Source organism: Macaca nemestrina, chromosome 6, assembly GCF_043159975.1.
Source record: "Macaca nemestrina isolate mMacNem1 chromosome 6, mMacNem.hap1, whole genome shotgun sequence".
Taxonomy (NCBI): domain Eukaryota; kingdom Metazoa; phylum Chordata; class Mammalia; order Primates; family Cercopithecidae; genus Macaca; species Macaca nemestrina.
In genome coordinates, this window is record NC_092130.1 from 76,606,652 (window position 1) to 76,621,731 (window position 15,080).

At 36.8% G+C, this 15,080-nt stretch overlaps 1 long non-coding RNA gene across 1 annotated transcript in view; it reads left to right on the plus strand.

Annotated features, from left to right (window-relative positions):
* Positions 1–15,080, plus strand: part of LOC139363587 (uncharacterized) — a 31,754-nt gene that overhangs the window by 9,691 nt on the left and 6,983 nt on the right. Inside the window, exon 2 of the long non-coding RNA XR_011624252.1 lies at positions 11,776–11,873. This is a non-coding gene — a long non-coding RNA (uncharacterized lncRNA). The remainder of the gene's footprint in view (positions 1–11,775; positions 11,874–15,080) is intronic.

A 15,080-nucleotide genomic window follows, 5' to 3' on the forward strand; every position in this document is an offset into this window, starting at 1 on the left:
TTGGCCAGGATGGTCTCAATCTCCTGACCTCGTGATCCACTTACCTTGGCCTCCCAAAGTGCTGGGATTACAGGTGTGAGCCACCATGCCTGACCCAAGAAATTTCTAAGCAGCAAAGCATTGAAGAGGTGACTTGGGTGCTGTTCAAAGCATTTCATTTTAAAAGGGAAACATACCATAAATGTTTGGAAAATTTGCAGACTGATGATGCAGTAGAAAAAAAAAACCATTTTTGAGGAGAAATTAAAGCTGGCTGCAGAAATTTGCATAAGTAACAAGGAGCCAAAGGTCAATCCCCAAAACAATGGGAAAAATGTCTCCAGGGCATGTCAGAGGTCTTCATGGCAGCCCAAACCATCACAGACCCAGAAGCCTAGGAGGAAAAATGGCTTTGTGGGCTGGGACCATGGTCCCCATGCTGTGTGCAGTCTAGGGACTTGGTGCCTTGCATCCCAGCCATGTGGACCTGTAAGTCCCATTAAACCTCTTTTCTTTTTTTTTTTTTTTTTTTTTTTTGCCCAGTCTCGGGTGTATCTTTATCAGCAGCATTAAATGGACTCATACATCCATCTTAAGTATATTTTTGTATATGGTGAAATGAAGGGGTGCAGTTTCAATCGTCTGCTAATGACTAGCCAATTCTCCCAGTATCATTTATTGAATAGGGAGTTCTTTCTCCATTGCTTGTTATTGTCAGCTTTATTGAAGATCAGATGATTTTAGGTGTGTGGCTCTGTTTCTGTATTATCTAACCTTTTTCATTGGTCTATCTATGTGTCTGTTTTTGTACCAGTACCATGTTGTTTCAGTTCCTGTAGCCTCGTAGTATAGTTTGAAGTCCAGTAGTTTGATGCCTCCAGATTCCAGCTTTGTTTAGAGTTGTTTAGGCTATTTTGGCTCTTTTTAGGTTCCATATACATTTTAGAATAGTTGATTATAAGTCTGTAAAAAATGTTATTGTTAGTTTGATAGGAATAGGATTGAATACATAAATTGCTTTCAGTAGTAGGGCTATTTTAACAATATTGATTATTCCTATCCATGAGCATGGAATGTTTTTCCATTTGTTTGTCTTATCTCTGATTTCTTTCAGCAGTGATTTGTATTTCTCTGAAGAGACATTTCACCTTGCTGGTTAGCTGTATTCCTAGGCATTTTATTCTTTTTGCCTTTCATCCATCTCTTAGCAAGTCAGCCCCCTTATTATTCTCCTTTTTCACTTTGTCAGTTGTGCTCATGTCTTTTGTTGCTGTTGTGTTTTGCTCTCGCCTTCTGTGTGTGCATGCATATATATGTATTTAAACAATCCAGTATCTAGTCTTCCTAGAGGTATGAGTCAAAGGTTTCCCTAAACTATATGTCCCTTTTTACACCTCCAAGACCATATTCTCTGTAGGATAAATTGAGTCATGGACCTAAACAAGGGGAAACAAAACAGGGCCTCAGTTATTAGAATAGGCCAGATGATTGTCAGAAACAGAGGAAAGTACCAAATTCCTGAAACTTGACTACAAGATCAGAAAATGATCTGTAACATTGCTGACCTTTGCAGAGAGATGGAACTATTACTTTCAAACTTTGGCTTGTATAAGAAATATACTCTCATGATAATGGCATTAATCCATCAATGAGGAAAGAGGCCTCATGGCTTAATCATCTCATTAGGCCACACCTCCCAACACTGTTGTATTGAGGACTGAGTTGGCAACACACAGTTTTGGGGGGAAGCAATCAAAGCATAGCGTGCACCAAATAGAGGGCTCATTGAGCACTATAAAGGTATAAACAAAAAACAATGCTTCAGAAATACAATGGTTTAGCAGAGGAGGGAAACTAAATGGAGTCTGAAGGATAGGTGTGAGGAGTGGGTGATAATTCCCAAACCTAGGCCTTGAATACTGCCTTACATTTAAACAGGGAAGCAGACAGCTTTCAAAACAGGAACAAAACCAAGTATGAGAGAATCAGGTAAGTCCAAGGAAAAATAAGAATTTCAGGTGATTTATCTTCTGATCTGTGGACATTTGGAGTGAGGAAAAGCAGTGTAGTCACAGACTGCATCAGGAATTCAGAGGGTCTGGAGTGTTATGTTAAGGAGTGTGCACTGAATTTAGATGACAAATAGAACAACATAGAATAAAAATGTAGTTTGTTTTGTTTTGTTTATTGGTTTGTTGCAAAGAAAATAAAGCCCATCAAGTTTAAATGATGTACTAAGTTCAAGTAGCAAATTAGTAGCAGAAAAGTTAAAAATTTGCTAGTGAGTTTTATTATTATGATAACTGTATTAATCTGTTTTCACTTCACTAATAAAAACATACCCAAGATTGGGTAATTCATAAAGAAATAGAGGTTTAATGGACTCACAGTTCCACATGACTGAGGAGGCCTCACAATCATGGCAGAAGATGAAGGAGGAATAAAGGCATGTCTTACATGGTGGCAGGCAAGAGAGAAGTGCTGAGCAAAAGGTAGAAAAGCTCCTTATAAAACCATCAGGTCTCACAGGAACTCACTCACTATCATGACAATAGCAGCATGGGAGTAACTGTCCCCATGATTCAATTATGTCCCACTGGGTGCCTCCCAGGACACATGGGGATTATAGGAACTACAACTTAAGATGAGAGTTGGGTGGGGACACAGCCAGGCCATATTAATCCACCCCGGCCCCTCCCAAATCTCATGTCCTCACATTTCAAAACATAATTATGCTTTTCCAAAAGTCCCCCAAAGTCTTAACTCATTCCAGCGTTAACTCAAAAATTGAAGTGCAAGGTCTCATCTGAGACAAGGCAAGTCCCTTCCATGTATGAGCCTGTAAAATCAAAAGCAAGTTAGTTACTTTTCATATACAATGGAGGTACAGGAATTAGGTAAATACACCCATTCTAAATGGGAGAAACGGGCCAAAACAAAGGGGCTACAGGCCCCATGCTAGTCCAAAATCCAGTAGAACAGTCATTAAACCTTAAAGTTCCAAAATGATCTCCTTTGACTCCATATCTCAAATCCAGGTCATGCTGATGCAAGAGGTGGGCTTCCCACAGCCTTGGTCAGCTACGCCCCAGTGGCTTTGTTGGGTAACGTTCCCCTCCTGGCTGCTTTCATGGGCTGGCATTGAGTGTCTGAGGCTTTTCTAGGTGCATGGTGCAAGCTGTTGTTTGATCTACCATAATGGGGTCTGGAGGACAGTAGTCCTCTTCTCACAGCTCCACTGGACAATGCCCTAGTGGGGACTCTGTGTGGGGGCTCCAACTCCACATTTCCCTTCCACGCTGCCCTAGAAGAGGTTCTCCATAAGGATGCCACCCCTGCAGCAAACTTCTGCCTGAACATCCAGATGTTTCCATACATCCTCTGAAATATAGACATAAGTTACCAAGCCTCAATTCTTGGCTTCTGTGCACCTACAGGCTCAACACCACGTGGAAGCTGCCAAGGGTTGGGGCTTGCACCCTCTGAAGCCATGGCCTGAGCTATACATTGGCCCCTTTCAGTCATGACTGGAGTGGCTGGGATGCAGGGAGCCAAGTCCCTAGGCTAAACACAGTAGGGGGACCCTGGACCTAGCATAAGAAACCATTTTTTCCTCTTAGGCTTCCGGGCTTTGATGGGAGGGGCTGCCATGAAGCTCTCTGACATGCCCTGTAGACATTTCCCCATTGTCTTGGTGATTAACATTCAGCTCCTTGTTACTTCTGCAAATTTCTGCTGCAGGCTTGAATTTATCCCCAGAAAATGGGTTTTTCTTTTCTGTCACATCATCAGGCTGCAAATTTTCCCAATTTTATGTCCTGATTCTTCTTAAATGCCTTGCTACTTAGAAATTTCTTCTGCCAGATACCCTAAATCATCTCTCTCAAGTTCAAAGTTCCACAGATCTCTAGGGTAGGGACAAAATGCCGCCAGTCCCTTTGCATAGCAAGAGTGAACTTTGCTCCAGTTCCCAACAAGTTCCTCATCTCCATCTGAGACTACCTCAGCCTGGACTTTATTGTCTATATCACTATCAGCATTATGGTCAAACTCATTCACCAAGTCTCTAGAAAGTTCCAAACTTTCCCACATCTTCCTGTCTTCTGAGTCCCCAAAGTCTCTAGAAAGTTCCAGAATTCCCACATTTTCCTATCTTCTTCTGAGCCCTCCAAGCTGCTCCAACTTCTGCCTGTTACCCAGTTCCAAAGTCGTTTTCGCATTTCTGGGTATCTTTATAGCAGCACCCAATTCCACTAGTACCAATTTACTGTATTACTCTGTTCTCATGCTGCTAATACCTGAGACTGAGTAATTTATAAAGAAGTAGATGTTTAATGGGACCACAGTTCCATATGGCTGGGGAGCCCTCACAATCATGGAGGAAGGCAAAGGAAGAGCAAAGGCACCTCTTACATGGCAGCAGTCAAGAGACAAGTGCTGAGCAAAAGAGGGAAAGCCCCTTATAAAACCACCAGATCTCATGAGAGCTTACTTGCTATCATGAGAACAGCAGCATGGGGATATCTATCCCCATGATTCAATTACAGCCCACCAGGTCCCTCTTAGGACACAAGGGGATTATAGGAACCACAATTCAAGATGAGAGTTGGGTGGGGACACAGTCAAACCATGTTAATATCTTAGATCGAAAATGAGAAATGTTTCTATGTTTGGAAGAACAGGTGAAGATGGGAATGCAGATTCAATAAGAGAAAAATTAAAAAGTTTCTTCCCATGGAGAAAAGTTCTATAAATTTATAATTCATGTAAACTTAAGAAATTTGCTAATAATGAATTAAATGTGTTAAAAAGAAGAATTTTACTGAGAGTACTTAAGATGGCAAATCTTAGAGTTAGCCTTTTTGAGTTTGAATCTTGGCTCCATCAATTATTGTGTGATTTTTAAGCATGCTGCTCAGTTTTATATGTCTGTTTCATTATCAGTTAAATTGAGGTAATAAAATCTACTCATGTTGCTGTGGTGAGGATTCACAGGAGATAAGTTGTGCAAGTACTTAGTAGTACCTCGCTTGATTAATGTTGGCTTTAATGTTGACTACATTTCTTGTTATTTTGCCTCTGGTTCTATTGTCACTTAGAATCCTGAGACTATCACCTTTCTTCTCCCTAGGTTCAGCCTTGCTCTTCTCAATTCGGTCTCTAAACTACAGCCAGTGAACTTTCTAAAGCTCAGATTTGACCATGTCACATTTGCCACAACCTCAAGACAAAGTCCATATTTCTTATGTGACCTGGTCTCTGATGATCTTTCCTGATCATTTTCTATCATTCTCTGCCTAACATTTTAAGGTACAGTCGTCCTGAACTCCAGGCCATTTGATTTCTGGCCTCTAGAGTTCTACAGATGTAGTTCTTCGGTAATTTCTCTACCTGGCTAGTCCCTTCCCATCTTTTACCTCTTAGTTTAATCATTGTTTTCACTGACTTGCCTGATGTTTTAAGAGGGACCTAGCTGCCCTTCCTAGGGGACCCCACGGCACTCCTTTCTTATCTCCATCATAACCCTTAGCACACAAGATTGAAATTTCCTGCTTATAGATCTGGATCCTCTACTATATATTCCTTGGGGACAAGGACTATGTTTCATCCACTTCTAGCCTCTGCAGCCAGCACAGCAGCTAACAAAGCCTCTTTCTGGAAAGGGAATGACTATTGGCTAGAGAGGAACATGAGAATAATCTTGGCATGGTAGAAATCTATATCTTGATCTGAATTATGGTTACACAAAAGTATAAATGTGTAAAACTTTATTGAGCTGAACTCTTAAAATTGTTTCACATTCTTCACTTAGCTGAAAATATTTGAGTTCTCAACTTTCAAAATGAAAAAAAAAACGTGCCAAAAAGCAAAAATTTCTGTGCTACTACAAGTCAGGACAGTGGTTACCATTGTGGTGAACTTGTGACTTGAAGGGAGCAAAAGTGGGTATCTAGAAACTTGGCATTTTTTTTTTCCCTTAAGTCCTAGTTACCTGAGTATTTTCAGTTTGCAAAAATCCATTGAGTTGTATACTTATGATATATGCACATTTATATAGGTGTATTACATTTGAAAACTTAAAAGAGTGAAGTGAGTGAATTACATACATAGATATAGATATTATCTATATCTACATCTGTGGCATTGACCTCTTATTTAGGATTAGAAAAATAAATTTATTTCTTCAAACTGTGCACCTAGTCCCACTTTAGAATCAGCTAAAATATAATTGAAAAACCTACTTTCTTTCTCTGGTATAGGATCCATTTGTGTAGATGAATGTTCGTAAGTACAGACTTCTATTATGTATACATGGTAATCATACATGTATTAGTAACTTTTGCACAACAGTGATTTGCAAATCTTTTCTACAACATAACTCTTTCAGATGTTATTTTTAACACATGACTTTTAAGAACAATTATCTAGAATCACTTTTGGTGTAAAGCATTTTCTCAATTATCTTCTTTCATAGATATTCTTAGAATCACAAAATCTTTACACATTTTTCTTGCCTCAGATGAACTATTGTTTAAAACAAGACTTAAAAAGAAAAGTAATTTAGATGCTTCTACTAAAGATGTTCTTAAAACATCCCTAATGCTTTTTTAAAAACCAGTTTCACAGACTTTGCCCAATTTCCCTATGGAGCATTTACGCATGATTTGAGTTTTATTTGGTACACCTATTATAACAGCAGGAATTCTTAATATAGGTATACATTTAATAGCCACATTGTGAATAGCATGAATAAAGGAATAACATGACCTCAAATCAAAATATTGGCTCAATACCCTGAGCACCCAAAGGCGAGGAAGGAGCCTTTGACTCCAGGTTCCATAAATGGTACTCAGCAAAATTTCAGTTGACTTATTGCAGTCAAGTCTAAGTTGAAAAGCAAACTCATGGGATAAAAAGATATCAGACCACAGAGCAAAAACAAGGAGCTAGGTCTCAATACAAGCACTCTACTACACATCATGTGAATGAATAGCCAAAACTATAGTGTTATTAAAATAAAATAATATCACAAATTTTGTATATTATTACAGACTTCAAATGACAATATGGCAATTTATCTAACTTTAAAATGTTATTTTAAAAAATTCCCTCAATTAGATATGATTCATTTTCCAAATATATATTTTAACAACTTACAGAGTACTAAGTTTGGAGAAAGATTTTGAGATAGCTTTCCTGTTTCCCAGAAGGTAAGATTTAGAAATACATCAGTCATTGATGTCAGTTTATGATGGTTCAAATTGCCAAAGGTATTTGGTAAACTTTTATAACTGTCAGAGCTGTAAAGGTTGCTCAGCAGCTCCAATACAAATCAGTTACAACAGTGTTACACAAATGTGAGAGTACGTAGGTGTGTTTATTCATGACAGTTGAATCTTCTGATATATCAGCATTCAGTTACATAGGATGTTAACCATGGCAACCACAATAACAACACCAGTATAAGATGCCAAGTAAGATAAACATTTATTCACTTTCAGTATTAGATATTCAAATTTAACAGCTCAGAGCTGTTTTGTAGCTTTCTGATACTCCACCATCCTCAGTCCTGCCTCATTGCACAAGATGGTTGCTTGTGCCCAAGTCATCCTATCCACATCCCAGGAAAAAAGCAAAGGGAATAAGAAAGGGAATCTCATTCCCTTTGAGCGTATTTCCTGAAAGTTACATATAATACTTAGTTTTCATTGATCAAAATATTTTCATTTGTCCATAGTCATTGGTAGGAGGAATCCAGGCTTTGAGGGGGGCAGCAAGTTAGTCAGCTAAATTTGGGGGTTCTTACTATTTGGAAGAGGAGAAAAATTGAATTTAAAGTGAAGAGAATCTTTATTTTTAACTTTAGAAACTATTAAAACAGGTACCTTAGGCTCCTAAAAACTAAAATTCTAGATAATTTAATAATATAATTATTATAAAAACAATCAGACTATTATTTACTATAATGCAAACAAAGTTAAAAGTGTTCATTAAATTTTCACTTTTAAACTATTTTGCTGACATTCATAAATATAAGTGAAGAAATATTTCTATATATCAAAGAACATCCAAAACTTATAATAACTGTATAATTATATTTTATTAGTAGTAGGAAGAGAGGAGAGGGCTTTTCTTTTTTTTTTCTTTTATAAGTAAAAAGTTAACTTAGAAATAATTTCATCCCATTCCTAAGTCAGAATTAATACTCACAGTTGGGAGTTATACTGTCATATTTGAGAGTCACTGATTTGAACATACTATTTCTGGAAATGATTTCTTTTTAGTAATTACTAACAGTTTATGAAAAGATCTGCAATTTTATTTTTTCAAGTGTTCAAGTAATCTTAACTCATCAAAATGCTAAAATCTTTTATTTCAAAGGCATCTAAGACTTACTCATGTAAATGGCCTGCCTGTTCTCTGACAGCTGGAACCTCTTAGTACAGATCTGCAGCCTCATCCCCGCCCCCAGCACTGGCACTGATCTACTTTCTAAGCAGGAATTCTTAGCTCATTGTCCAACTTTAACCTCCACCCTGACCTGGCAGCCAGGTTTTCCTAGCTGAGCATCTGTACTTGACCTAGTCCCAGGCTTTTCTCATACTAGGCTTTTCAGGAATCCTTCCACAGAATACTGCCAAGTCCCCATCAAGACTGAGAATTAATCTTCTGTTAATAGGAACCCACTACCTTACCAACTAGCCCTTTATGCTGTTTGTTTGAACATCCATTCATTTACTTAGTAAATCAACATTGAAAGGTGACTACAAGGTCAGACATGATGCCAGGCCCTGGTAATAAAGATCAAAGACACAGTCACCTGCCATCTTGTGGGACAGGTAGCCATAATTGTTAAAATTATACTCCTTTAAAGACTTAGATTCAGTTCCCTAAGAATTCCCATTCATTGTTCTTAAGTCTGAACTCTAGCCACATGTGATAAATTTCATTTAGACTTTCACAGATACATCGTTCAAGAATATTTTGAATATTTTGAATAGGATATTCAAGCTTGTAAAACCCTGTTACTTTAACCTTAAAAGAAGTTGTTTTCAGTTTATTCACTGTCTTTTGGGATAAGTCCCATTTTTAAAATATCCTTCTTCACATGCAGAATTGAGAAATTAATATAGTACAAGAAAACTTTCTAGCATTTTTACCCCTAGTTAACAAAGCTGAATTATTTCATCTAGAGTAGCATGTCACAATTTTTGGTCCCTCTTCCGGAAAAAAAAAAAAAAAAAAATGCTGCAAATAAATTTAAGGACCTTTACAGATTGCTTTTAAGCTAGTGATGATGTTAAGTTCTGAAAGTTCTAGTTGCCTGAACTTTGGTGCCTTCCTTTAAGGTATCATCTGTGAAACAGTCTGCTATAGTAGGCGTTGAAATTGGATTCACATACTGTTCTCCACTTGCTACAAGAACTTGAGAAAATTAATATTCTAAACCTCAGTTATTATAAAATCGTGAAAACAAGGGCCTTTGCCCCTTAGAGTTTGTGAAGGTTATAGCCAATGTATTTAAAACACATTGGCTGTCACAGTATAAGAATTTGACATATATGAAAGACCAAAGTTAGTTGTCTTTTTAGTGATGAATGATTGATATATAGCTTAGGAATTATTCATCAAAATTAGAATTTATGTTGGATTAAAGTTATCCAATATAGTCCAGTTGTTTAATTCATTAGCCACCCAGTATGTGTTATGTTTTGTGTTAGGTGCTAGTGATTCAAATATGAATTATGTATCCTAACGTCAAGGAGCCCAAAGTCTAGTGAAGAACCTGACATATGTAGAAACGGTTACCCCATGATCACACAAGTAATGCAATGGGGCAGTACTCCTGCCAGCCCATCACATCCCATTGCATTGCCAAATACTGTGCTCCTCCCAGTGTTTCTCACAGCATTTAATGAGCATTCAACAAATATCGATTCATGAATGGATACAGGTTTCATACTCAGATATTTTAGGCAAATAGTAATGTTGGCATTGTTCAAATATGATATTCTTAGTTTTGAGCTTTGTGAATTAACTTCTTTTTATGTTGGAGATTTACATGCATTTGGTATTTCTTATTTCTTGAAATTTAAATAATGGAGAAAAGGCACCTGGAGCACCTTCCAGAATAAATCTTTAGAAAGTTGATTAAATGATGTTAAGTAAATATGTATTTATATAATATTATAACAACTTTTTAAAGAAGTCGGATTGGAAAAAATCGTTTGAAGGAATGCACCAAAATAGTTTGAAAAATAATTATCCTGGATAGTGAGATCATGAGAGATTTTGTTAATGTCCTTATACTTTAAAAATTTTCAAATACTTTTTATTAAATGTGCACATTAAAAGAGAGTTATGATAAACTCTAGCAGCAGAAAAGAAACTGGTGACCGATAAGGTCCCAGGAATATGGATGATAGAAGATTAAGAAGCAACATGAGGAACCTGGGTGTGAGAGGGCCACAAGCTACAGAATAAGATTATCAGTAGAAGGTATTACAATGGTAATAAAGCATAGTTTTTCTACTTCAATAGTATCTAGTTCTCTTTACATTTGGGGGCAGGTCATATCTCATTTTGTTATTGAGAAGGTCCATTGGCCAATGGGATGATTAAAACATACTGACTATAACCTATCTGCCCAGAATTTAGGTAAAAATATGGAAATGAATCTTGTTGCAACTTTAAAAAAATGAGTGGATTGTCCTCAAGCATAGTAATCTAAGTAATGTATCACAAAAAAAATTAATTAATCTCTGAACCATAAACATATAGCTTTGATTTACCAACAAAACAATGCATTTCTCTAAACCCAAGATCTTTGTTTTTAAATACTGTAAGAGTCAGGATGAGACCAGGCTTGGTGGCTAACACCTGCCATTTCAGCACTTTGGGAGGCTGTGGTGGGAGGATCTCTTGAAGCCAGGAATTTAAGACCAGCCTAGATAACATAGTGAGACCTTGTCTATACAGAAAAAAATAAAAATAAAAATTAGCCAGGCATGGTGGTGCGTACCTGTAGTCCCATCTACTCCAGTGGCTGAGATGGGAGGATCACTTGAGCCAGGAGTTGGAAGCTACAGTGATCTGCGATCATTCCACTGCACTCCAACCTGAGTGACAGAGCAAGATCCTGTCTCAAAACAACAACAACAACAACAACAGAAACATAAAAAATATAAATACAATCAGAGTTAGGATAAATACTTGTAGAATTAATGAACTAATTAATCTTTTTATTGTTGCTGTTTCTTTAAATCCTTTTATCTGAAATAATTCAAAGGTGACAGGTATATAAATTGGCAGAACTATATAACTTTAATTAAAAGTATTATTTGATTTCCCCTGATGAAGGCAGAATGTCGCCCTCTAAATTCCCACAATATCAAATTAATATCTTAATTATCTAACTTCCGCATTCTCTTTTGTAGTATAGGTGTTTACTTACACATTTTATTATAATTTCCCTACTGCTAGTTCTGTGAGTTCGTGAGCTGTGTCTTATTCATCTGTATATTCCCTAAGAGCAGAATTAAATTACTTTTTAGAAGTTGTTTTATAAAAATACAGTAGTAAAAGCATTCTCTCAAAGTTCTGAGGATATTTTGTGGACTCAATCAACATTTATTACAGTAATATAAAATAGTTTTCATTTTATGAAACTAGGATTGTGGAAATCTGCATTCCAAAGCTCCTCTTCACATGAGTGGTCTGTGATCAACAAATATCAACCTTTTATCTATTCTCAATACTTTCTTACGAATACAATGCTTTCTTTCTTCTGTTCAGTTGAATTCTGTCATCATCCCTCTGCACATTCAAGACAGGTGGAGCTAGGGAAAGGCTTCATGGAAAGAGTTTCACCTTTCTAAACATTCACCACACTGGTAAGTTCTAGAGCAAAGACTTTCTTGGATGTTGTTGAGTTGTAGTTTTCTTTTTAATAATGACATAGTTAATCCATTAAAATAATAATGTTACACCAAATCTGATTTCATATTTCTTTTCCTAAAGTAGAAAACTCTCAAGTTGCTTAGTGAAGTGCTAACTGCTTTATATTGACAGACTACCACTGTTCGGCAATCTATATTTGCAGCCTGCCAAATGAAAGCCATAGTTGGCTCTTCTTTGTTGTTCACGGTATTTTAAATTACAAATGATGTTGATTTTAATCATCTTTGCTCTATTCACTCACAAAGCTGGATGCTGTACAAGTCAGCTCTCAGATTTTATATGAAATACTTTTTATTGGGCTTAGCACTTGCACAGCACTTTACACCTTCAAAATACTTTGTAAACACTAACCAGTCAATTCTTACAAAAAAAAAAAAAGAAAAAGGAAAAAGAAAATAAATCCTGATGGTATGTGTAAATCAGGTCTAGGGAAAAGAGTTTCTCTATAGCTTAAATTTGAAGGCAAGGTATTTATTTGACTATTTATGTTTAAACCAATAGAGTATACTTCAGGAAATATGATCAGTTCTTCACTTTCCATTATAACAAAGCACATAATTTCAATGTTATCAATCATATAAAATATAGAAGTATTAATATTATTAATGACCAGTAGAACGTATGCCATATGACAAAGCTCCTACCTATTGAATGCTGCTTTGGACACTACACCAAGAAAATGTTTTGTGACAGTTAATAAAACTCAACTTGTCTCATAGGATTGACATGTATGAGTCACTGCTTCTTTCTGTCCTGTAAGTAGCAACAACTTCACTGGTATAGATACAGGTAAGACTAGCTTGGTCCAAACCTAAATGAGTCCCCAAGTTCACATTAAATATATAAAAATATATAGCACAGCAGGGTCAAACTAATATATTGTTTAAAGAGGGCACTATAAATTTTGTGTCTGCTTTTCTAAGTAAAATATATCTTCTGGCTTCATTGGTTCTGCTCTTCTTCCATTCACTCTCATAAAGATTCCCTCATTTTAACCTATGCTTTTAAAAGGAAAAGTTTGTATATTCCTCTTGGAAAATAACATGCTTACTCTGATCACAAAAGAAAATCCATGATAAGCCTAAAATGTTATTAATGCTATATATTGTACTGAGTATTGATTAGGGATTTTTCAATCATGTCATAATGAAAAGGAAAAAAAATTGTAGTTTTGCCATTTAAAAATTTGGAAATTGAAAACAGAAAGACAAAGGTCTTACCAAGAAGAAACTTCAAAGCTGAGGATAAGAAGGGAAACCGTCTCAATTTGATAGCCGATTGTGCTGTGACCATAACTCAGAAAGCTGTCGGTGATTTTAAGGAAAGCCTGCACTATATTTTCAACAATTAAACAACTAGAATGCAATAAAATATACTCTTAAAAATTTAAACTAATTAAATTTAGCAGAGTTTGAGCAAATGATGATTCACAGATCAGGAAGCACTCAGAACCAGAAGAGGTTCATAGAGCTCGACCCAGCAATGTGGGCAGGCAATATTTATATAGACAGAAAAAGAAAGTGACATACAGAAGTATATTGGTTATGGCTAGGTGTTTCCCTTATATGAACCTGGTCTGAATAGTTGGCGGCCTCTGATTAGCTGAAGCGTGGCTGCTGTGATTGGCTGTAACTCAGCTATTTGTTATAAGAATATGCTTTCAATTTAGGTTGCAGTTTGTTTACATCCTTAAGTTAGGTTGCAGTTTGCTTATATAGTAAGTTAGGTTATAGTTTGTTATCCACAGAGGCAGCTTTAGGCCAAATTTAATTTTATTTCACGATAGTCATAATTAAAAGCTATATGCCTAAAGGTTTAGATTTTAATTGGGAAACACTGCAAGTTTACTGACGTATTGAAAATAACGTTTTTACATTCCTTAAAAAATCTTTATCAAGGGAGGACAAGTTAGAGACTGAAACTTGAGATAAATTACTGAAATTGCGAAATAAAAGCTATGGATAAACCAAAGTGATCTCATAATCCTCAGACTCCTTTCTTCTGTGTAAGCATCACAATATTTACTTATGATAAATTAATGGTAATATCATGCACATCCATCAGAGTTTGTGACATATTTAGGACAATCTCTTTTTCTTTTTCTTTTTTTTTTTTTGTTTTTTTTGTTTTTTTAAGACGGAGTCTCGCTCTGTCACCCAGGTTGGAATGCAGTAGCGCAATCTCGGCTCCCTGCAAGCTTGGCTCGCTGCAAGCTCCGCCTTCTGGGTTCACGCCCTTCTCCCGCCTCAGCCTCCCGAGTAGCTGGGACTCAGGCGCCCGCCACCATGCTCCGCTAATTTTGTTTATTTATCTTTAGTAAAGACAGGGTTTCACCGTGTTAGCCAGGATGGTCTCAAACTCCTGGCCTCATGATCCTCCAGCCTCGGCCTCCCAAAGTGCTGGGATTACAGGCGTGAGCCACCATACCCAGCGGACATATTTAGGAAAATCTTAAAAAATGAAGAAAAACAATAACAACAACAACAACAAAAACCCACTTAACCATATACTATGCAGTAGGATTTTTACATTGGATTTTATATCTTGTTAATATCATCAATATTATTACCTTATCATGTTCGGGTATTACTGCAAAAACATCTGATTTTTAAGGTAGGGTATTTGTTTTTGCACACATATAGAAGACTAAAGTTCCAAATAGAAAAAAGAAGCTGTAATAAATTTTAATATTAAAGTTTAGGAGAACAATATTAACATTCTGGAAACTAATCTGTTTCTATGAATTCATTATAGGACATCTAAAAGTAAATTTTAAAAATCCCTTTAGACAATATTTTACGTACACATTTTAATTCCTAAATCACTCTTTTAAACTTTCCCTCAAGCCTGTAATCCCAGCACTTTGGGAGGCCGAGACGGGCGGATCACGAGGTCAGGAGATCGAGACCATCCTGGCTAACACGGTGAAACCCCGTCTCTATTAAGAAATACAAAAAACTACCCGGGCGAGGTGGCGGGCGCCTGTAGTCCCAGCTACTCGGGAGGCTGAGGCCGGAGAATGGCGTAAACCCGGGAGGCGGAGCTTGCAGTGAGCTGAGATCAGGCCACTGCACTCCAGCCTGGGTGACAGAGCGAAACTCTGTCTCAAAAAAAAAAAAAAAAAAAAAAAAAAAAAAAAC